We start from the raw sequence: 24,352 nt of genomic DNA, 5'->3' as shown, positions 1-24,352 counted from the left end.
ATACACACGGTGCGTTTGCGCACTCGATTTCCCGCTCGATTCCCGTCGATTCGTTTATTTCCAACATGTCCGATTTGGATTTCGATGGATCGTTAGGTCGATTCGCATGCAAAGTATGCCAAATCGACCTAACGATCCATCGAAATCCAAATCGGACATGTTGGAAATGTACGAATCGACGGGAATCGAGCGGGAAATCGAGTGCACAAACGCGCCGTGTGTATTCAGCATAAGATTGCATTTGTGGGAAATCTGCTGCCATTAAGATTGCATGTGTGAGGAAATCTGCTGCCAATTGTCATTGCATTTGTGGAGAAATCTGCTTCCAATAAGATTGCTTTTGTGGGGAAATCGACTTCTGCCAATAAGATTGCATCTGTGGGGAAATCTGCTGCCAATAAGATTGCATTTGTGGAGAAATCTGCTGCCATTAAGATTGTATTTGTGGAGAAATCTGCTGCCATTAAGATAGCATGTGTGGGGAAATCTGCTGCCAATTGTCATTGCATTTGTGGAGAAATCTGCTGCCAATAAGATTGCATTTGTGGGGAAATCGACTTCTGCCATTAAGATTGCATTTGTGGGTAAATCGACTGCTGCCAATAAGATTGCATTTGTGGGGAAATCGACTGCTGCCAATAAGATTGCATTTGTGGGGAAATCGACTGCTGCCAATAAGATTGCATTTGTGGGGAAATCTGCTGCCAATTCTCATTGCATTCAGTAATCTCCCCAGGGCTAATTAGGTGGGCGGGCCGCCCGGCTGTTTTAAAACCCCGCCTGGGTGCTATCCAAGGCCCACCCACATTTAATACACATTTCTGCCATGTGCTTATATGCGCTGCCGTCTGCTCGCTCAGAGCGGGTCCTCTGCATCGCCGTCCCTAGTTCCGGCTGTGCAGCCCTGGGGAGTACTGGCCAAGCCCCTGTACGGATGGACGGAGGGGAGGGAAGTACTGCAGACTAGGACATCTGCTCTGGAGATTTACCTCAACGTTGGTGCAGATGTCCAGTATATCTATATTTTTGCATGCAAAACTATGATGGAAGCTAAAATTTCTCCATAGACCAGTATTGCATTGTTTGGATGCGGGCGTACATTTTAGTCCAGGGGGGGCGGTGTGCGCCACAGCGATTAACCATTCAATTGTACAGTATTGGGTCAGGGATGCGCAGCCTTTTACCTATATTTTGTATCCACAGTTCTGTAACTACCAGGCTACCAGCACCCATTGTGCTATCCTGTTTTGCATGGTAAGTATTTAGTTTAGTTTTGCATATGTTTTGCATCTGTCTGATTGCTGAGTGTGTATTTGAGCTATTTAAGCGGTGCATATGAGGTGGTGAGTCATTCAGATGCGGCCCATATTGGTTAGCGCTTGCTTTGTTTTCTGCTGAAGTACTGGAGTGGACCGGAGGATGTGCTCCCTAGCTACGGCTGCGCTGCCCGTGCCCGCCTGCAAAGTTCATTCAGACCTGCAAATCAGCGGCAGCCTGCAGGGATATGAGAGAGGCGAGCGATGTGACGTCACTTCCTATATTTGAGTTCTATAGCGCATTACCGCACATCGCGTCTCTCATATTCCTGCGGGCTGCCGCAGGTCTAAAGTTCTGACTGAACTCTACAGGCGGGAACGGGCAGCGCAACCGTTGTTTTGAACATGGTAATGTCTGTCTAGTCAGTTTATTTATCTTTACATTGGAAAATGGATTGAGTCATTGCTATGCATGGAAGAGGGGTAGGAATGGGGTATCACATGCATGCGTAAAGAGGTGGAAGGTGTGGGTGTGATTAGGCAGGACATGGGTGTGGTTATGTGGTTGGGCGCGGTTAATTTAACCACTCCCATAGGCAGCAGAGAAAATCTTGCACCCAGGTGCCAGGCACCCCAGGCTCACCCCTGAACCTCTCCCACCCCCCCACAATCCACACTAACCTCTCCCTTCCCTGACAACCACACTGACCTCTCCCTTCCCCCCACCACTCACACTAACCTCTTCCACCCCCCAGAACCCACACTAACCTCTACCTTACCCAACATTGGGTATCATTCATAAAGCATTTCCGCGTGCGGAAATGCTGAAAACAGCTGACTCTACCGACCACTTGGCAAAATCTCCATTCATAAAGGCTCTTTCCGCATGAAAAGCTGACATTCCCGTACAGAGCGATATATTTCCGCCTTGTGCGGTGATTATCTAGATTTATCTAGAAAGAGTAACAAAATGTCCATTCATAAACATTAGAGCAAGCGGTATGCCGACGGGGATTAGCGCTCCCTCGGCAGTAACGATAAGCATGCGGAATGCATGTAAGTGAATGGGACAGACCTCCCAAGCAGCAGCAGAGAGAGCAGCGCACGGAGGGACTCAGGCAGCTTCTCTGTTTCCGCAAGCCTACCGACAGCCTTTTTCGGAAAATCTCCGCACTTGTATCGCAACAGGCAACATTTTTATGAATGACCACCCAGAAGTCTAAAATACTGACAGCTGTGTTTTCCCACACTGATTCTCATTACCGACAACAATTATGAATGATACCCAATCACACTGATTGATGAAGTTCCCCTTGTTGGTGTCTTTTGAAGCATGCACTTTACTTAACATTTTTTGTATCTTGTTACCTCCCTCTTGGCAACCAAACAACAAAAAATCCCCCTCCTCTCTCTTTCTGAGTATACATAAATAATGGACACTATGCTTGCGGCGCATACCACATTTCAAACATTGAATTGGGTAGGACATGTACGCTATGCTTAGTGCCTCTTACCTGATTGGCTATATCCATATAGCTTTGCGTTTACTTATTGTTTGAGTCAAACAGTAACGCCCCTTACCTGGGATGTCTCTGCTCTGCATTTCGTGCTGATTTTCCTGCTGTATTTTCAATATTATTATTTTGTTCATCACTTTATTTACATGTATATTATCCCTTGTGTACCATGATATAATGTTGTTTAATCCTTAATATTGTGTGACACTTTGTGAAAAAACAGTTGTTTTTAATTTAGGGACATTGTAATCAGCCCTGGTAACTATTTGCGTTCCAAGCCGGCATAGCACTTCAAGTGATGCACCTCCGTTTGACGGTGACGCACTTCCGGCTGCCGGGCTTGGTTACCCATGTGCGCTTGCCATTGATGGGCATAGACCAGCACACAGCGACATAATGGATGCACTCCAGGGACAGTAATCACGTGGACTCTTGCGCTCCATGACTCATTTTCAACACAGCTTGGAAGCCGGATATATTTGCGCTCCAGCTGATGACATTCTTCACTTGGACAGCTTGTCCTATCATAGCGCTCCATCCACGAAGGTCCCCAGCTCTTAAGCAACTCCTTTTCCCATGATGCACTGCTCCTGAGGAAGTGGTTATCTTTAACTACGCCACGCGTGGAGTGTCTGGCGTGCCTCCCACCGCCCTCATCTGAATGCTGCTATCAATTCCAGGACCCTCCAGTATCGGTATATGTATGCTACAACCCCTTATATAACTTTTGACTTGCATTACTGATCCCTATATGCACTGTTTATGCACTTTTACCTGAACACTCATGTTCTTTGAGCATTATATCTATCCTTATTTCTTAGCACTTTGGTCACTATAGGGCTTATTACTGTAGCATGTCATTTTCAGGTCTAGACCCGGGTCTGGGATTGCCTTACATTGGGCTCAATCATTGAACCCAATTTTTGACAATTTAAGCCACAGGTGTCGAACTCCAGGCCTGGAGGGCCAGATCCATACCAGTGTTTAGGATGGACTGAGAAAGAGAGGAATGTGTTCTACCTGATGGACCACACCTTTCCTGATTCAAACCCATCAATTCATTTGAGCTGGGTCAAAAATGTGTGAGGACCCCGGCCCTCGTAGTACCAGTTTGACATACCTGTTTTAAGCAGTTACAGGGCTGATTGTTTACATAGGAGGTGAGACACTTCTTATTGATCATTGGTCCGCAATTGATGTATTGTGGTGAGTTGCTGCTTGTTAGCTGTAACTTTTTAAATGATATTATGTGTTCTTTGCATGGTGTCCAATAAAGATTGTTTACATTTGGAATGGTGGTGCAGCCTGTATTTCCAAGACCTCTTTTTTTCTTTTTTATGGTTAAGGTATGATGCTTTTTGTCCTGGTAGCTGCACACCAGTACTATTGAGGAGTGTGGATTATTTCTATTGCATATCAATCCCAGTCACACAGTGACCAATTGTGCAAAGTTTGAGAACCCTTCCATTAACAGTGTAAGAATGGCTGCAGTTTACATTTTCCCAGTGAAATTTGTATTTGTCACCGCCCACTTTTTGGTTATGGGGATAAAAAGTATCCTATATGTTATTTCAGGTCATGTACTATGTGTGTGCCAAATTTCATTCAAATTCCTTCAGCCATTTTTGCGTGATCGAGTAACAAACATCCGCACTTCCCCTTTTATAATATTAGTAGGATATGCTGCATTTTATATATGGACTGCATTTTCTGTATGGGCTAATATGCTCATTTTATGTGTGGGCTAATCTTCTTATTTTCCATATGGGCTAATGTGCTTCATTTTCTGTATGGGCTAATGTGCTGCAATTCATATATAGGCTGCTGTTTCTATAAGGATTAACCTGCTTATTTTCTATATGGGCTAACGAGCTGCATTTTATTAAAGAGACACTGAAGCGAAAAAAAAATGATGATGATATTATGATTTGTATGTGTAGCACAGCTAAGAAATAAAACATTAAGATCAGATACATCAGTGTAATTGTTTCCAGTACAGGAAGAGTTGAGAAACTCCAGCTGTTATCTCTATGCAAACAAGCCATTAAGCTCTCCTACTAAGTTAGTCTGGAGAGGGCTGTAATCTGACTTTTATTATCTCAACTGTTCCTGGACTATTTACTTTTCCTCTGCTAGAGGAGAGGTCATTACTTCACAGACTGCTCTGAAAGACTCATTTTGAATGCTGAGTGTTGTGTAATCTGCACATATTATAGAATGATGCAATGTTAGAAAAAACACTATATACCTGAAAATAAAAGTATGAGAATATTTTCTTTACTGCTAATCTTCTAGTAATTATTCATAGTACACAACCAATTCACTATATCATATTTTTTTTTCGCTTCAGTGTCTCTTTAATGGACTGCATTTTGTATATGAGCTAATGTGCTGCTTTTTATATATGGACTGCATTTTCTACATGGGCTAACATGCTGCATTCTCCATATGGGCCAATGTGATGCATTTTATATATGGACTGCATTCGGAGCAGTGCTTTTCAGCGCTGCTAGATTTAGGCGCCACCATAGACTATTATAGGAGTCACATCACACAGCGCTCAGTGAGTAACGTTGGCGCCGTCAGAAGACGGAGCTGAAGTTGCTTAAAAAACACAATAAATCGGCCTCCAGCAATCGCTGGAAGCCAAATTATATCATCCCCCCCCCCATCCATGGCGGCCTGGAGGGGGAATAGTAATTAACATGGCCCGGACTTGTGCAGAAGCAGGATCAGCCATGTACTGGCTGTGTCCTGCACCCAAGTCTACCAGCGCCGATTTCACATGTATGCACTGCATTTTCTATACTGGCTAACGTGCTGCATTTTCTGATATGTGAGATGGGCCCCTGTATTGGGGGTGGGGGGTGGTTAGAAGCTGTGCCCCCACAGCTCTGGAACCCTCTGCAGTCACTGGGGCTGGGCTCTGTGGTTACACCTCTGGTGAACAGTGTGTCCTTTAGCCTTTGCCATAAACAGGGCAGCCATCAGGGGGGTACAACTGACACTGCAGTGAGGGGCCCAGGGCTTCTGGGGGCCCTGGGCCCCCCTCCCAAAGTGCTGGAAGGGCCGCATGTGCTGGCTGCAGGCCTGTGGCTCACTAACAGCACACCACATTCCAGCACTGAGAGAAGAGTGACATCAGCGCTTGTACGTGGGGAGCAGATGAGTGAGCCCGCTACAGCGAACTTTCTATACTGGGGAACCACCTATACCTGGCTACAGGCTACCTATACTGGCCTACCACTAATACCTGGCTTCCTATACTGGGGCTGGAACCACCTATGCCTTGCTACCTATACTGGGAACCACCCATACCAGGCTACCTATACTGGGGGAAACTATACCAGGCTACCTATACCGGGGCACCAACTATAGTTGAATACCTATACTGGGGCACCTGTATCTTGCTGGCCTATACTGGGGCACCAGCTATACCAGGCTACCTATACTGGGGGAACCCTTGATACCTTTACTGGGGGCAGCTATACCTGGCAAGGGCAGGGGGACAGGAGGTAACACAGGAGGATAAAAGAGGCACAGGGGGAACAGAGGCGGACAAAAGAGGCACAGGGAGAAAAGAGATGAGACGGGAACATGAGGTCACACGGAGGGACAAGAGGCACAAACTGAGGTGAGACAGAGGGGGACAAAAGAGGCACAGGAAGAAAAGAGGGGGACAAAAGAGAACGGATTAAGGATAAGAACGGACCTACAAGTTCCTATCTCATTTGTTAACCGGGGACTACCTGTATTTTGCTAGTATTTGGCTTCACCCACAACATGTCATGGTCACGCCCACTTTTTGCCGCATCACGCTGTGCATGCCACTTTCTTCAGTGTCGGAGCCATGCACATTTTTTGCTGCAGTGCACTTCGCGCACAGACACGGGTGTGGGGTGGCTAGTGGGCGGACACAGGAACCAGTGGGTGGGCCTAGGGAGGGGTGGGGCCCAGGCCTGATGATGTGTGAGGGGCCCCAAAATTTCTGATGGCACCCCTGGCTATAAACAAACACTAGTAACCGAGTATGGTACAGATATTGTGGGGACTGCTTGAGTGTCCTGAACGTAACTGCACAACACTTATAAAGCATATACAGTATATCAGAATCTTGCTGCTTAAATAAATTGTTCAAGTAGTCTGAAGTGTGTGTCCAGGTGCCCCAAATGTTCCTGGCATTCCCTTCAGCCATTGCACACTTTAGATCAGCATTGTCTGACAGTTATCTTGTATTGTTCTTCCTACACCTCCAGCTCACCCCTTTTCCCCTTCCCTTTCTGTACAACAGAACAGGCTGCTCAGCACATAGCCCACTAGCCTCTCTATAGAGAAATCATTCCTAATTTACCACAAAACAAGTGCGCTTACCAGATTCTATCAGACCTTAATTACAGGGTCTGAAACCGGGCAATAGGGCATCATATGACCAGCGGCCAGTATCATCCCAGCTGGTCTTCTAATTACTGGGCTAAGATGTCCACGCTCACTCAAATAGTAGTACCCACGGTGGTTGCATGCAAAGAATATATGAGAACTCATCTAAGCTTATCTCTCTTAAAAGCATTTATTTCAATAAAACGTCCGATAAAGCATTTATTTCAATAAAACGCCACCCGACCGGTTTCACTGTTAAGTTTCATCAGGGGCTAAAAGAGCAAATGGCTGAAACGGCATATTTATACCTTCTAAAACTCATGCCGGTCGGGTGAGGCGGACATTTGGCTGAACGGCGTCCTGTGAGTTTATATGCTGTATATCGGTTTGGGTCCCTGTCACAAGGGCCCTGATGTGAGTGATTGTTCATTAATGTTTTTTATTGGGAGTTTTATTGAAAGAAATGCTTTTAAGAGAGATACGCTTAGATGAGTTCTCATATATTCTTTGCATGCAACCACCGTGGGTACTACTATTTGAATAAGCTTGGACATCTTAGCCCAGTAATTAGAAGACCAGCTGGGAAGATACTGGCCGCTGGTCGTATGATGCCCTGTTTCAGACCCTGTAATTAAGGTCTGATAGAATCTGGTAAGCGCACTTGTTTTGTGGTGCAATATTGGTGGAGAAATTTGAGACTAGCGCCGAAGTTATACATCTTATTTATTGGAAGGACACTGAACTGGAGTGTTTTGAACTGTGGTAGCTTATCTCAATGAGAATTTTCTAACTGTTCAGAGTTTATTTATATGATTGCGCTGATATAGTTTCTATATTCCTAAATTACCACCTTGAACTAATGTTTTTATGTGAATGGAGTAATTCATATTTTAATATTAATCAACATTTATAACAGTATTTAACAGTATTTATAAATTAAATGTACTGTTTCCATAACTCCACAGGCCTTTGTCGAATACGTTCTGGATCGGTGGGATCAAGGAGGATTGAGAAAACTCTGAACTCTCCAGAGGCTTCCCACTACTGAGGTAAGTATTCAATTATCTTTTTTCGCTTCAGGTACTCTTGAAAGGATACATGAGCAGTGTTCTCCCCAGAATTTTTTTCCAGCCGGGTGGCATTAAATAGTAGCCGGGTGGCATGAAAAACTAGCTGGGTGGGGCAATATGAGAAAATGCAGGGCCAGCTTATAGTATAGGAGGAGGTGAGCTGATGACAGCCGGGTGCTCATCAAACTAGCCGGGTGGAGCACCCGGCTAAAAGAGCCTGGGGAGAACACTGGTGAGGTGACATGATGAGATACAGTGGCTTGCAAAAGTATTCGGCCCCCTTGAAGTTTTCCACATTTTGTCACATTACTGCCAGAAACATGAATCAATTTTATTGGAATTTCACATGAAAGACCGATACAAAGTGCTGTACACGTGAGAAGTGGAATGAAAATCATATATGATTCCAAACATTTTTTACAAATAAATATCTGCAAAGTGGGGTGTGCGTAATTTTTCAGCCCCTTTTGGTCTGAGTGCAGTCAGTTGCCCATAGACATTGCCTGATGAGTGCTAATGACTAAATAGAGTGCACCTGTGTGTAATCTAATGTCAGTACAAATACAGCTGCTCTGTGACGCCTCAGAGGTTGTCTAAGAGAATCTTGTGAGCAACAACACCATGAAGCCCAAAGAACACACCAGACAGGTCAGGGATAAGGTTATTGAGAAATTTTAAAGCAGGCTTAGGCTATAAAAAGATTTCCAAAACCATGAACATCCCACACAGCACTGTTCAAGCGATCATTCAGAAATGGAAGGAGTATGGCACAACTGTAAACTCACCAAGACAAGGCCGTCCACCTAAACTCACAGGCCAAACAAGGAGAGCACTGATCAGAAATGCAATCAATAGGCCCATGGTGACTCTGGACGAGCTGCAGAGATCTACAGCTCAGGTGGGGGAATCTGTCCATAGGACAACTATTAGTCGTGCACTGCACAAAGTTGGTCTTTATGGAAGAGTGGCAAGAAGAAAGCCATTGTTAACAGAAAAGCATAAGAAGTCCTGTTTGCAGTTTGCCACAAGCCATGTGGGGGACACAGCAAACATGTGGAAGAAGGCTCTCTGGTCAGATGAGACCAAAATGGAACGTTTTGGCCAAAATGCAAAACACTATGTGTGGCGGAAAGCTAACACTGCACATCACTCTGAACACACCATCCCTACTGTCAAATATGGTGGTGGCAGCATTATGCTCGGGGGGTGCTTCTCTTCAGCAGCGACGGGGAAGCTGGTCAGAGTTAATGGGAAGATGGATGGAGCCAAATAAAGGGAAATCATGGAAGAAAACCTCTTGGAGTCTGCAAAAGACTTGAGACTGGGGTGGAGGTTCACCTTTCAGCAGGACAACGACCCTAAACATAAAGCCAGGGCAACAATGGAATGGTTTAAAACAAAACATATCCATGTGTTAGAATGGCCCAGCCAAAGTCCAGATCTAAATCCAATCGAGAATCTGTGGCAAGATCTGAAAACTACTGTTCACAAACACTGTCCATCTAATCTGACTGAGCTGGAGCTGTTTTGCAAAGAAGAATGGGCAAGGATTTCAGTCTCTAGATGTGCAAAGCTGGTAGAGACATACCCTAAAAGACTGGCAGCTTTAATTGCAGCAAAAGGTGGTTCTACAAAGTATTGACTCAGGGGGCTGAATAATTATGCACACCCCACTTTGCAGTTATTTATTTGTAAAAAAAATGTTTGGAATCATGTATGATTTTCGTTGCACTTCTCACGTGTACACCACTTTGTAATGGTCTTTAATGTGGAATTCCAATAAAATTGATGCAGGTTTGTGGCAGTAATGTGACAAAATGTGGAAAACTTCAAGGGGGCCGAATACTTTTGCAAGCCACTGTAGATATGTGTATGTACAGCGCCAAATATACAAATAACTATGCTGTGTTCCTGTTTTTCTTTCCCTGCCTGAAAGAGTTAAACATCAGGAATGCAAGTGACTGGCTTGGGACTGGGTGGGACCACAGCATAACCCTCAGTGATAAGGAATTACAGCCATAATACAGAAAATGGCTTCTGAGAGCAAAAAATAGATTAAAAAGGGTCAACAGTTCATAGATTTTAGCTCTGGCATACTCCAATGAAGGGTTATTGAGCAGAGACAATGAAACAGTAAAAACTTAAAAAGTAGATTTAAATATAAAATAAAACTGCTGCCGCTGAGGGAGTCATCAGATACTCACTTTGCCCATGCGCTGCAGCTACAAACTTCTTCCTGTTCGTGTGTTCCATCTCACATTAAGGCCCGGTTCACATTAGCGGTGGCTATCCGGAATAGCCGTGCCGGAGCCGCACCGCATGCTGGCCGGACGAAACGGACGCACGGCATAGCAATGTAAGTCTATGCCACGGTTCACATGCGTCCGTTTCGTCCGGACCGGAGCCGGACCGGATCCGGACTCCGGTGTCCGTTCCAACATGCGCTATTTTTGGGTCCGGCTCCTCCGGCAGCCGTATCCGGGGCGGAGCCGGACTGCACCATCCGGCCAATGGAAACCAATGAGAACCGGAGAGCGCACAACACACTGGCAAAAAATCCGGATGTTCTACCCCACTTCCTATGAGGATTGTTGCGGCGATATTGGATCGGGGACACATGGGCAAGCATTTTGGAGTGGAGCAGCACGAGCTGGAGATGTTGGCAGCATGTTGGAGGTGGAGGTGAGTGCTAAACAGCAGAGGGCCTGATTCCACAGGTCCCCCTTCTGCTGACCTCCCAGACCCCAACATTTTTTTTTTTTTTTAGGCCCCGTTCACACTTGCGGTTTTGCAAAAACCGCACCGGATGTCCGGACCGCACCGGAGCCGGATCGGACCTGAACCGTACGGTTCCTGTCCGGATCCGGTCCGGATCCGGTCCGGTTGCATACGGTTTCCGTGCGGTATGAACACGGTTGCGGTCCGGATCCGGATTCTTAAAGAGATAACAACCTGTATAAATACCTGGGGTTCTGGGAGGTCAGCAGAAGCTCTGGGGTCATTGTTGGAGACAGCTGGACGTGTGGAGACCATCCTTGGATACAGAGACAGCAGTTGGGACCATGGATCCAGTCATTTTTTACGCTTATTACCTGGGAATTCTCTCCTTCCTGTTGTTTACCTACTACTATGTGGGGAGAAGGCGTGCTCCTCGCAGGAGATGGTGGGTGCACCCTCTACTAGCCAGGAGGCAGAGGAAGGGAGAGTTCCAGGCCCTCTACCGGGACCTCAGACGACACCCACAGAAGTTCTACAGCTACACTCGGATGTCTATTCCCCTGTAAGTATATAGGCCTAAATACACCAACCCCCACCATTCCTAAACAACCCACCCTCACCCCCACAACACCTCATCCCTGTATACCTAGCTAAACACACCACCCTGACCCCCACACCCCTGTATACCTAGCTATACACTACACCCCCACCCTCCACAACACTCCCAAACCTCTGTAAACACACCTCCCCCATCCTCCACCCAACACCTTGTCCCACAACATACTTTACAGCTTCTTCCTTTACATCTCCTGACAGGTTTGATACCCTTTTGGAGATGGTGAAGGATGACCTTAGGAAGAAGGATACCACGTTCAGGAGAGCAGTCACACCACAAGAACAACTACTCATCACACTGAGGTACGTAAAAACAAATTTTTTTATTGCAAAAACAACCACTTTCCAACATGGAAACATTCTTCCAACATGGAAGACAAAAAAATAACATATCTATGGTATAGCCCGGTCAGTTTTAAGGAACACCAACCACCAACTTTGTGCTGGAAGAGTTGCAGGGCATAGCTGCCCAAGTGTCTTTCGGGGACACCAGTCCCTAATATTAAAGTGCTTCAAAAACCTAACCACTGGCACAGGACCCTCTGAGCCATGGATGAAGGACACAGGGCAGTGAAAAGGCTAGGCCTCTCACCGACCAGTCAAGGTGTCCTTCATCCATGGCTCCAAGGGTCTTGTGCAAGTGGTTAGGAACAAGAACAAAGTGAGGAGCAAGAGGAACCGATGGCAGAGGTGCATGACTACAGGTGCAGTGCAACAGGCACAAGGTTGTGACCCAGGTAGTGTCTTTCGGGGACACCAGGCCCTAAAATTGAAGTGCTTCAAAAACCTAACCACTGGCACATGACCCTCTGAGCCATGGATGAAGGACACAGGGCAGTGAAAAGGCTAGGCCTCTCACCGACCAGTCAAGGTGTCCTTCATCCATGGCTCCAAGGGTCTTGTGCAAGTGGTTAGGAACAAGAACAAAGTGAGGAGCAAGAGGAACCGATGGCAGAGGTGCATGACTACAGGTGCAGTGCAACAGGCACAAGGTTGTGACCCAGGTAGTGTCTTTCGGGGACACCAGGCCCTAAAATTGAAGTGCTTCAAAAACCTAACCACTGGCACATGACCCTCTGAGCCATGGATGAAGGACACAGGGCAGTGAAAAGGCTAGGCCTCTCACCGACCAGTCAAGGTGTCCTTCATCCATGGCTCCAAGGGTCTTGTGCAAGTGGTTAGGAACAAGAACAAAGTGAGGAGCAAGAGGAACCGATGGCAGAGGTGCATGACTACAGGTGCAGTGCAACAGGCACAAGGTTGTGACCCAGGTAGTGTCTTTCGGGGACACCAGGCCCTAAAATTGAAGTGCTTCAAAAACCTAACCACTGGCACATGACCCTCTGAGCCATGGATGAAGGACACAGGTCAGTGAAAAGGCTAGGCCTCTCACCGACCAGTGAAGGTGTCCTTCACCCATGGCTCCAAGGGTCTTGTGCAAGTGATTAGGATCAACAAAGTAAGGAACAAGAGGAATCAAAGGCACAGGTGCAGGACTACAGGTGCAGTGCAACAGGCACAAGGTTGTGACCCAGGTAGTGTCTTTCGGGGACACCAGGCCCTAAAATTGAAGTGCTTCAAAAACCTAACCACTGGCACATGACCCTCTGAGCCATGGATGAAGGACACAGGGCAGTGAAAAGGCTAGGCCTCTCACCGACCAGTGAAGGTGTCCTTCACCCATGGCTCCAAGGGTCTTGTGCAAGTGATTAGGATCAACAAAGTAAGGAACAAGAGGAATCAAAGGCACAGGTGCAGGACTACAGGTGCAGTGCAACAGGCACAAGGTTGTGACCCAGGTAGTGTCTTTCGGGGACACCAGGCCCTAAAATTGAAGTGCTTCAAAAACCTAACCACTGGCACATGACCCTCTGAGCCATGGAAGAAGGACACAGGGCAGTGAAAAGGCTAGGCCTCTCACCGACCAGTGAAGGTGTCCTTCACCCATGGCTCCAAGGGTCTTGTGCAAGTGATTAGGATCAACAAAGTAAGGAACAAGAGGAATCAAAGGCACAGGTGCAGGACTACAGGTGCAGTGCAACAGGCACAAGGTTGTGACCCAGGTAGTGTCTTTCGGGGACACCAGGCCCTAAAGTTCAAGTCCAGCAAAACCAAAAGTTAAAAAGCCCTGTGATGGTATCCTTCCTCCGTGGATCGGAGGTATTCAGAGGAGCATGTCCAGGAACAATTTGACTTTTTTTTTCAAATTGTATCGGCACCACTACTAGAAAAGGTGGGAGTTGCTGCCTGGAAATCTGGACTCTCTTGGGTGCTGGTCGTGGATGAGCTGGACCCTGACAGCGGTGGCCCATATTGACTGCCTCTGTAGCCGGTGTACATCTGTGATGATTGCCAGGTGGGCACCGCTGTTGGTTGTGGGGGTCTAAAAATTGGTGGTTGCAATAATGGCGTGTCCAGGTGCTGTTTAATCACCTCCAGCAAATTGGAATGGCACGCCATCAGGTTTTGTGAAGGCACCTTTTCTAGATATGGTATTAGAGACATCACAGTGTGAAAACACGGGTGTGCCTGCAACTTCAGTAGTTCCTTGCTTTGTTGATGCATTTGCTGCATCATGTTCTGCAGCTGGCCCACCGACTGATGATGCTGCGCACGCAGTTGGTCGATTTCTCCTCTGTGCATCTCATGCATCATTTTAAGCTCGTCCCTGTAGTGCCCATGTACAGCGTCGAGCTCACATTGCAGTGTAGTGATGTGGGACTTGTACTGCTCCATGATATGGCCCCTGTCCTCATCTTGCAACTGCCGGGTTATGAGAGTTTGGTGGCTCTGAAGAATCCCGAGAAGTCCGGAGACAGCCCCGGACATCTCGGACTCTGTCTCTCTCCTTGTTGGGGGGAGGGTACCTCGACGCCTCACTGGTGTGGTGGTCCTCACTGGTGGTGTGGCAGCATCTTCCCGTCCTCTGGCCTGTGTCGGGGTTGCCCTGCGCGCAGGTTGTGCTGCAGTCTCTCGGTGCTCCTCACTTTGTTCTTGTTCCCCTGGAGCTTCCATAGCGGTCGATTGTGGAGGTTCAGCTTCTTCCACACTCGGTCCTGCAACCTCAACATCCAAGCTCTCTTCTGCCAAGTCATCATCAAAGGACGGAGTTGTGATTAAGGACTCCCTCCTCCTACTCCTCGCCTCGGGGCAATAGGTTACATCGGCGACGTCATCATCCACCAAGCTCTCCTCACTGCTGAACCGTGCCTCCTGGGTCGGTTCCTCTTGCTCCAAATTGTCTTCAGTCCTGTAGATAAAAACAATATTTATTGGTGTGCCAAACAGCATGTGGCGTCAATTCACAGAGCTAGCAAACACTAGCAATCACTTTATCACCCGTTTCTACCCAACATTTGATAAAGCTTGTGAGAAAAGTTCGCTAGCCATGGGAATTGAGGCCATAGCAATACATGGCCGAAGTCATGGTAAATGAGCTCTCAGTTCCTGCCCACAGTAGTGGTACTTACAGTCTAGGTTCCAGGCTTGCATTGATGAAAGACAATTGCTTGGCAAATTGGTAGTCTTTTTGTCGCCTTCCCCCGCCACTGCCACTTCGTTCGGCAAGTTTTTTCTTCCGTAGCCATTTCACATATGCATCCCGTATATTGCGCCACCTTGTCTTGTACCTTTCTCCTGTAACGACATGAAAAATTGATTTCGATTATTTCTCTTGTAGGTACATCGCAACTGGACAAACATATACATCGCTACATGTCACATTTCGTATTGGGAAGAGCACGGTGGCAGGCATCGTCGTGAGGACTTCGAGGATCCTTTGGACGCGACTGAGGGCCAGATACATGCCTGTGCCGGACACCACGAAATGGGAGGAGATCGCCCAGGGCTTCTGGACCGAGTGCAAGTTTCCTAATTGTGTTGGCGCACTGGATGGGAAACACATCCGGATTCAGAAACCCGTGGGGAGTGGCAGCCATTATTTCAACTATAAAAAATACTTCAGCATTGTTCTAATGGCAGTGGCAGATGCGGACTACAAGTTTGTGTACGTGGATGTGGGGTCGTACGGTAGTTCCAATGACTCTGGAATTTTCCAGCGTACGACCCTTTGCCGGCTGATGGAGGAAGGCAGACTGCGTCTCCCCCGTGACAGACCCTGGCCTGGGACAAGGGCACCGGCCTACCCCTATGTGTTTGTGGGGGACGAGGCCTTCGCCCTGTCCGACCATGTAATGCGTCCGTACCCAGACAGGGGACTTGATGCCAGCCAGCTACACTTCAATGCTCGGTTGAGCCGTGCAAGGAGAATGGTGGAGTGCACATTTGGGATCCTGGTGTCAAAGTGGAGGGTGTTCCACACGCCCATGCTGCTGAAACCGGGCAACGCAGTTGTCGTGGTGAAGGCAGCATGCATCCTCCACAACTTTGTGCGGCAGGAGGAAAGAGAGACTCCGGAACCCCCGAATGTGCTTCCACTAATGCCCCTGCGGAGGTATGCAACCAGGCCAAGGGTAGTGTCACTGCGGAACAGGGACCAACTGAGACTTTATTTTACCACACCACCTGGACGAGGGTGAATGTTTGGTTTTTAATATGTTTTGTTGAAATGTGTTTATTTTGGAGTTTCAAGTTTGAGTGATTTTAAATGTATTAATTTTTTAAAATAAATTGATGTATAATAATTGGTCATTGTGTATGTTTTATGTGCACAGGTGGGGTACATCGCAGGTGGGTGGGATACATCACAGGTGGGTGGGATACATCACAGGTGGGTGGGATACATCACAGGTGGGGTACAGGTGGGTGGGATACATCACAGGTGGGGTACAGGTGGGTGGGATACATCACAGGTGGGGTACAGGTGGGTGGGATACATCACAGGTGGGTGGGATACATCACAGGTGGGTGGGATACATCACAGGTGGGTGGGATACATCACAGGTGGGGTACAGGTGGGTGGGATACATCACAGGTGGGGTACAGGTGGGTGGGATACATCACAGGTGGGGTACAGGTGGGTGGGATACATCACAGGTGGGTGGGATACATCACAGGTGGGTGGGATACATCACAGGTGGGTGGGATACATCACAGGTGGGGTACAGGTGGGTGGGATACATCACAGGTGGGGTACAGGTGGGTGGGATACATCACAGGTGGGTGGGATACATCACAGGTGGGTGGGATACATCACAGGTGGGGTACAGGTGGGTGGGATACATCACAGGTGGGTGGGATACAGCACAGGTGGGTGGGATACATCACAGGTGGGGTACAGGTGGGTGGGATACATCACAGGTGGGGTAGAGGTGGGTGGGTTACATCACAGGTGGGGTACAGGTGGGTGTGATACATCACAGGTGGGGTACAGGTGGGTGGGGAACAGGTGGGTGGGCCACGGGTGGGTGGGCAACACGTGGGTGACACAAATCCATAGCAAAAGTTGAATACATCACAAGCTTAAACAACAAGACCCCCCCAAAAAACTTCTAGTCAACATACCCTCTGTGCCTTGCTGTCTCTTGCTCAAGTTCTCAAAGTCCTCCACATACAGCTTGGCAATTTTTTTCCACAGGCCTCTGCATTTTTTGATGTTGCTGTGGTCCGCATCCCCCTTGTCCCACAGGGCTGGTACCTGCTGCACCTGTAGGATGAGGTCTTCTGATGTGTAGGGCCTCACCCCCTCGCTATCAGACAGATCCTGCTCCATATTGCTGCCAAAGAGCTCCAGCATGAAGTCACTGCTGCTCCACTCTGTGAACGCTGGTGCCATGTGATCCCCATCCAAAATGGCCACCATACCATAGAGTCTGCATAGGAAGTGTGGTACAACATCCGGTTTTTATAGCCAGTGTGTTGTGCGCTCTCCGGTTCTCATTGGTTTCCATTGGCCGGATGCAACATTCCGGCTCCGGTCCGGATACGTCAGCCGGACCAGCCGGACCAAAAAATAGCGCATGTTGGAACGGACGCCGGAGTCCGGATCCGGTCCGGCTCCGGTCCGGACGAAACGGACGCATGTGAACGGTCGCATAGACTTTCATTGCTATGCCGTGCGTCCGTTTCGTCCGGTCCGCATGCGGTCCGGCTCCGGCACGGCTCCGGCACGGCGATTCCGGATAGCAACCGCTAATGTGAACCGGGCCTTACGATACTTTTGCCAAACGGATCCGGATCGCATCCGGATGAACACCTGATGCAACCTGACCGGATCCGGATCGGATCCGGATCAGAACCGTACGGTTCCGATCCGGATCCGGTCCGGATCCGGTCAGGCCATCCGGTCCGTTTGGCTGACAACCGCAAGTGTGAACGGGGCCTTAGAGTGCTTCCTAGGGGGAGCTATTGCTGTGAGATGGAACACAAGAACAGTGTTGCCAACCTTTCACGTTATTTTTTACTGACAAATACCTAAAAATTTACTGACAAAAGATTTTTTTACCGCCAAAACACCCTGTAGCGCGGCGCGCCGAAAAATGGGCGTGGCTACGCAACAGAATGTGGGCGTGGTCATGGGTGGGGCCAAATATACATGATTTTTATATTGCTGTGAAAGGTCTGCCAGGGAAGTTTGAGCTCTGCCATAGTGTTTCCCCCCCCTTCCCCCAAAATACATGTAATCTTACAGCATTTCACCACAAATCCACGTAATCTGGCAGAGGTTCTTCCAAAATACAGATAATATGGCAGTGGTTCCCAAAAACTAGATGTAATCTGGCAGCAGCGATTCCCCCAACATACACATAATCTGGCAGCAGTTCCCCAAAATACATTTATTCTGACAGCAGTGGTTCCCCAAAAATAGGTAGCCCCAGGTCTATAGGTGTCCCCAGAATAGGTGGCCAGGGGTATAGATGTCCCCAGAACAGGTAGCCAGGGGGAGAGATGTCCCCAGAACAGGTAGCCAGGGGTATATGTGCCCAGTATATGTAGGCAGGGGTACAGGGCCGGTTCTAGACTGGCACATATGAGGGGGCAGTCAAATGGGTAGGGGGCAACATGTTCAAGGAAATTTGCGGCGACTAAAGTGGGCATGGCAAGTAAATGCACATAATGAGAGACAGCGTTTCACCAGTAAATGCACATAAGAGACAGCCTTTCACCAGTAAATGCACGTAATGACAGACAGCTTTTCACCAGTAAATGCACATAAGAGACCGCCTTTCACCAGTAAATGCACGTAATAAGAGACAGCTTTTCACCAGTAAATGCACATAATAAGAGACAGCTTTTCACCAGTAAATGCACAGAAGAGACAGCTTTTCACCAGTAAATGTACATAATGGCAAACAGCCAGTGTCCTCAGTATATGTAGCCAGCAGATATATGTGCCCAGTATATGTAGCCAGAGGTATATGTCCCCAGTATATGTAGGCAGGGTTATATGTGCCCAGTAGATGTAGCCAGAGGTATATGTGCCCAGTAGATGTAGCCAGGGATATATGTGCCCAGTAGATGTAGCCAGGGTTATATGTGCCCAGTAGATGTAGCCAGAGGTATATGTGCCCATGGGTAGCCAGGGTTATATGTCCCCAGTAGATGTAGCCAGGGTTATATGTGCCCAGTAGATGTAGCCAGAGGTATATGTGCCCATGGGTAGCCAGGGTTATATGTCCCCAGTAGATGTAGCCAGGGTTATATGTCCCCAGTAGATGTAGCCAGGGTTATATGTGCCCAGTAGATGTAGCCAGGGTTATATGTGCCCAGTAGATGTAGCCAGGGTTATATGTGCCCAGTAGATGTAGCCAGGGTTATTGTGCCCAGTATATGTAGCCAGAGGTATATGTGCCCAGTAGATGTAGCCAGCTTAGCCAGCTTAGAGAGACGTAGGGGAACGTAGGAAGCAGAAAAAGCGTAGCTTCCGAGAGAAGCTGTCGCTTTTTCTGCGGGGGAGAGGAATCAGTGATCGGGCACCGTTGCCCGATTCACTGATTCGCTGGCTAACAAACCGCGGGCCGGGAGCACGCGTGCACGCGCGGGATTGGCCGCGGGAACGCGCAGGAGCACACATGGCTTCCTGGACGTGAAACCTAGTAGATGCAGTAGTGAGCAATGTTGCTATTTTTGCAGATGATACAAAATTGTGCAGAATCATCAACTCTCAGGAAGATAGTGTCATATTGCAACAGGATCTGGATAGGATGGCTATATGGGCACATACATGGCAGATGAAATTCAATGTTGAAAAATGTAAAGTCATGCATTTTGGCCGTACCAATGGTCTAGCACCATACAAAATAAATGGGATACAGTTGGGGACATCAAACTTGGAGAAGGACTTAGGAGTACTCATGGACAACTAGTTAAATAATCGTACTCAATGCCAAGCCGCTGCAGCTAAAGCTAACAATTTTAAGATGCAATAAAAGGGAAATAAAAACTTGAGATGCTAGCTTAATATTGCCCCTGTTTAACTCTCTAGTAAGTCCACATCTGGAATATGGAATTCAGTTCTGTGCACCACATTACAAAAAAGATATTGCCGTTTTAGATCAGGTCCAGAGACGAGCTACAAAATTGATACGTGGGATGGAAGGTCTCACTTATCAAGAAAGGTTAGATAAACTGGCTTTATTTAGTCTAGAGAAAAGACACCTTAGAGGAGATCTAATTAACATGTATAAATACATCAGAGGGCAATATAATAGCTTGGCGGATGAGCTTTTTGTCCCTAGGCCTTCTCAAAGGACTAGAGGACATGATCTGCACATGGAGGAAAAACGTTTTAGCCATTTATTTAGGAAAGGTTCTTTACAGTTAGAGCGATTAAGATGTGGAATGCATTGCCACAGGAAGTTGTTATGGCAAACTCTATACCTGCATTTAAAGGGGGCTTAGATGCTTTCCTTGCGTTGAAAGACATCCATGGCTACAATTACTAGGTAATGCCTAATGATGTTGATCCAGGGATTTTATCTGATTGCCATCTGGAGTCGGGAAGGAATTTTTCTCTTTTGGGGCTAATTGGACCAAGCCTTGTAAGATTTTTTTTGCCTTCCTCTGGATCAACAGGGATATGTGAGGGAGCAGGCTGGTGTTGTACTTTGTACTGGTTGAACTCGATGGACGTATGTCTTTTTTTCAACCAAAATAACTATGTAACTATGCAATTCTATAAGTGTATGGCCACCTTTAGATATTGTCTGATCAGCCTTCTTCAAATTTATTACTGGAATACAGTTATTCTATTTTTATTATTATTTTTTTTCCTTTTAAGGTAGCCAATAAATGGTATCATCTTCATTTATAACTGATGTAGACAGTAATTGTATTATTTCTGGTGATGTGTTGCCCATACACCACTCAATGTTCCTGCTTGATCAACCATTCAATCATTTTATCGAATCAGAGGAGAATTGATTATTGTAAGGGATTGCGGAGATGCCGCCGCATCAGAAAGTGGCATGTCGGCTGAGGTCTACGCACGCGCGCGCACAGACAGGATCTTTATGCAAGCAGAAGGGGAGTCAGCTGACTCCAGCACTGATCCTGATTGGCTGAGTGACTGGGGTGGTGCTTAGGAGCGCTCCCTGTATATATAGAACAGGCCTGTCAGTTGTTCCTTGTCTGCTGTTGCATATGCTACGTGTTAGCACTCAGACCCATAGTCAGATCCGAAAGTGTGCCTAGAACCAGCTGGAGCTGGGGATCCACACTTAGACAGATTCTGTTGATAGCTTAAAGTACTAATTGAATTGTATTATTTGTTATGACCCTCTGCTAGCCTTGACTACTCTTCTGTCTTGTGATTCTGTGCCTTTGCCTATCTGATCCAGTTGCCGACTTGGGTATCCCTCACTCTGATTCTGTCTTCCGCCTTTGTACTGTATCTGTCCGTGTGTTGCCGAACCTGCTTGTCTGACTCTTCTGCCCTCACCAGGGAGCTAGTCCTGGCGAGGGGCTCTCAGTTTAGTTATCACCTGCTCCTCAGGTACATAGGCTGCAGTATAGTCTGAATCACCTGTTCCTTGGGTAGATGGCTGCAGTATAGTCTAAATCACCTGCTCCTCAGGTAGATAGCTGCAGTATAGTCTGAATCACCTGCTCCTCAGGTATATAGCTGCAGTATAGTCTGAATCAGGTTCTCCTCAGGTTTATAGCTTCTGTACAGTCTCAATCACCTGCTCTTCATGTGACTAGCTATCATTAAATACTGTCTGCGTCTCCTGCCCCTCAGAGGATCATCTGTTGCAGTACAGTCTGAATCACTCGCTCCTCGAGTGATCTCGCTACATTGTCTTACTGTGCATCACTCGCTCCTTGGGTGAACCTATCATTACTTTGAGTCTCCAGCTTGCTGGAATACTGATTACTGTGTTGATTAGAGATACCCCCTTCACCAGCTCCTCTGGACAGTGGGTATCTCCATCTATATTTACTGTTGCACCAAACACCATCTTACATCTTCATATCCTGTGTGTCTTGCTATACTTGTAGTATTGGTGATTCTGCAGATCACCACATAATCAGGTATAACATCTGTATTATTGGTGATACTGCAGATCACCAATAATCAGAAAATCTGTTCTGGCTGACACGGATCGTTACAATTATTTTCCATTCTGCTTGATTGATGGAATTTGACCGATGTATTGTCAAATCAACTTAATCAGGCAGGATGGAAAATATTGGTCGACCGCAATGGAATCGGCTAACGATCACATGATTTCGATACACAAATTGGATTTTTGGTAATGGAGCATGGAGGCAACACATGGTTCAGCTCGATTAGTGAAGAAGAATCATATAAAATCTAGCTTGTAGTGTGTGGGGACCTAGTAGATCGACTTTCCATCAACTACACTGTAGTTGATTACTTGATGGAAACTCGAGTAATGTATGGGTACCTTAAAGTGAACACGAGGTGAGTGATGTGAAGGCTGCCATATTTATTTCCTTTTAAAGGATACCAGAGCCCAACGTTCTGTCATTAAAAAACGTTGTTGTGTAGGTCAGACGCGGAGCTAGGGGGGGGGGTCGGGGTAGGACAGGTGCCCCCGGGCGCTAGGTCCCCGAGGGCACCCAGCTGAGCTGCAGGGGTTTTTTTTTCTTTTGGGGAGGGGAGCAGCGCAGAGAAGAGGGAGAGCTGTGAGCAGCGGTGGAGAAGGGGGGCCATCTCCCCCCTCCTCTCACCTTAGGGGGCTCTCCCTCCCTCGCTGTCCCCTCCACAACTTATGTCTGGGTGGCTAGCAGTGGCAGACGGGACTTACCTCCGTCTCGCTCTAGCGCCGGAAGTTCGGGTCCTGCAGCCGCTGCTCTGGTCTGGACTAGACCAGAGTAGCAGCAGATCCATCCGGCGCTGCGACGAGATGCAGGTAAGTCCCGCCCGCCGCTGCCAGCTAACCGGACATTAGTTGTGGAGGGGACAGCAAGGGAGGGAGAGCCCCCTAAGGTGAGAGGAGGGGGGAGATGGCCCCCCTTCTCCACCGCTGCTCACAGCTCTCCCTCCACTGCGCTGCTCCCTTCATGCTCTGGGACACACCTGACTACCTATTCTGGGGACATATACCCCCTGACTACATATACTGGGCGCATATATAACCCCTGACTACATATACTGGCGCATATACCCCTGGCTACATATACTGGGCGCATATACCCCCTGACTACATATACTGGGCGCATATATACCCCCTGCCTACATATACTGGGCACATATACCCCCTGCCTACATATATTGGGCACATATACCCCCTGACTACATATACTGGGGACATATACCCCTGCATACATATACTGGGCACATATACCCCTGGCTAAATATACTGGGCACATATACCCCTGGCTAAATATACTGGGCACATATACCCCCTGCCTACATATGCTGGGCACATATACCCCCTGCCTACATATGCTGGGCACATATACCCCCTGACTACATATACTGGGCACATATACCCCCGGCTACATATACTGGGGACATATACCCCCGGCTACATATACTGGGGACATATACCCCCTGCCTACATATACTGGGGACATATACCCCTGGCTACATATACTGGTCACATATACCCCTTGCCTACATATACTGGGCACATATACCCCCTGCCTACATATACTGGACACATATACCCCCTGCCTACATATACTGGGCACATATACCCCCTGCCTACATATACTGGGCACATATACCTCTGGCTACATATACTGGGCACATATACCTCTGGCTACATATACTGGGCACATATACCCCTGGCTACATATACTGGGGACATATACCCCCTGCCTACATATACTGGGCACATATACCCCCTGACTACATATACTGGGCACATATATCCCCTGACTACATATACTGGGCACATATACCCCTGACTACATATACTGGGGACATGTATCCCTGACTACATATACTGGGCACATATATCCCTGACTACATATACTGGGGACATATATCTCTGGCTACATATACTGGGCACATATACCCCTGACTACATATACTGGGCACATATACCCCTGACTACATATACTGGGCACATATACCCCTGACTACATATACTGGGCACATATGCCCCTGGCTACATATACTGGGCACAATTACCCCTGGCTACATATACTGAGCACATATATCCCTGACTATATATACTGGGGACATATATCCCTGACTATATATACTGGGGACATATATCCCTGACTATATATACTGGGGACATATATCCCTGACTATATATACTGGGGACATATACCCCCTGACTACACATACTGGACACATATACACCTGGCTACATATACTGGGCACATATACACCTGGCTACATATACTGGTCACATATATCCCTGGTTACCTGTTCTGTGGACATCTCTACCCCTGGCTACCTGTTCTGGGGACATCTCTA

At 47.5% G+C, this 24,352-nt stretch overlaps 1 protein-coding gene across 6 annotated transcripts in view; it reads left to right on the top strand.

Moving 5' to 3' along the window:
* LOC137528557 (ficolin-1-B-like) overlaps window positions 1-24,352 on the top strand; it is a 116,610-nt gene that overhangs the window by 41,049 nt on the left and 51,209 nt on the right. For 4 of the 6 annotated variants that reach the window (XM_068249897.1, XM_068249891.1, XM_068249893.1 and 1 more), the window contains one exon: window positions 8,116-8,199. The exons of the other annotated variants lie outside the window; for them this stretch is intronic. The gene's annotated coding sequence lies outside the window, so the exon portion shown is untranslated. The remainder of the gene's footprint in view (window positions 1-8,115; window positions 8,200-24,352) is intronic. 6 annotated transcript variants of the gene reach the window in all.

This window comes from Hyperolius riggenbachi, chromosome 8 (assembly GCF_040937935.1).
Source record: "Hyperolius riggenbachi isolate aHypRig1 chromosome 8, aHypRig1.pri, whole genome shotgun sequence".
NCBI lineage: Eukaryota > Metazoa > Chordata > Amphibia > Anura > Hyperoliidae > Hyperolius > Hyperolius riggenbachi.
This window is presented reverse-complemented; position numbering and strand designations above follow the sequence as displayed.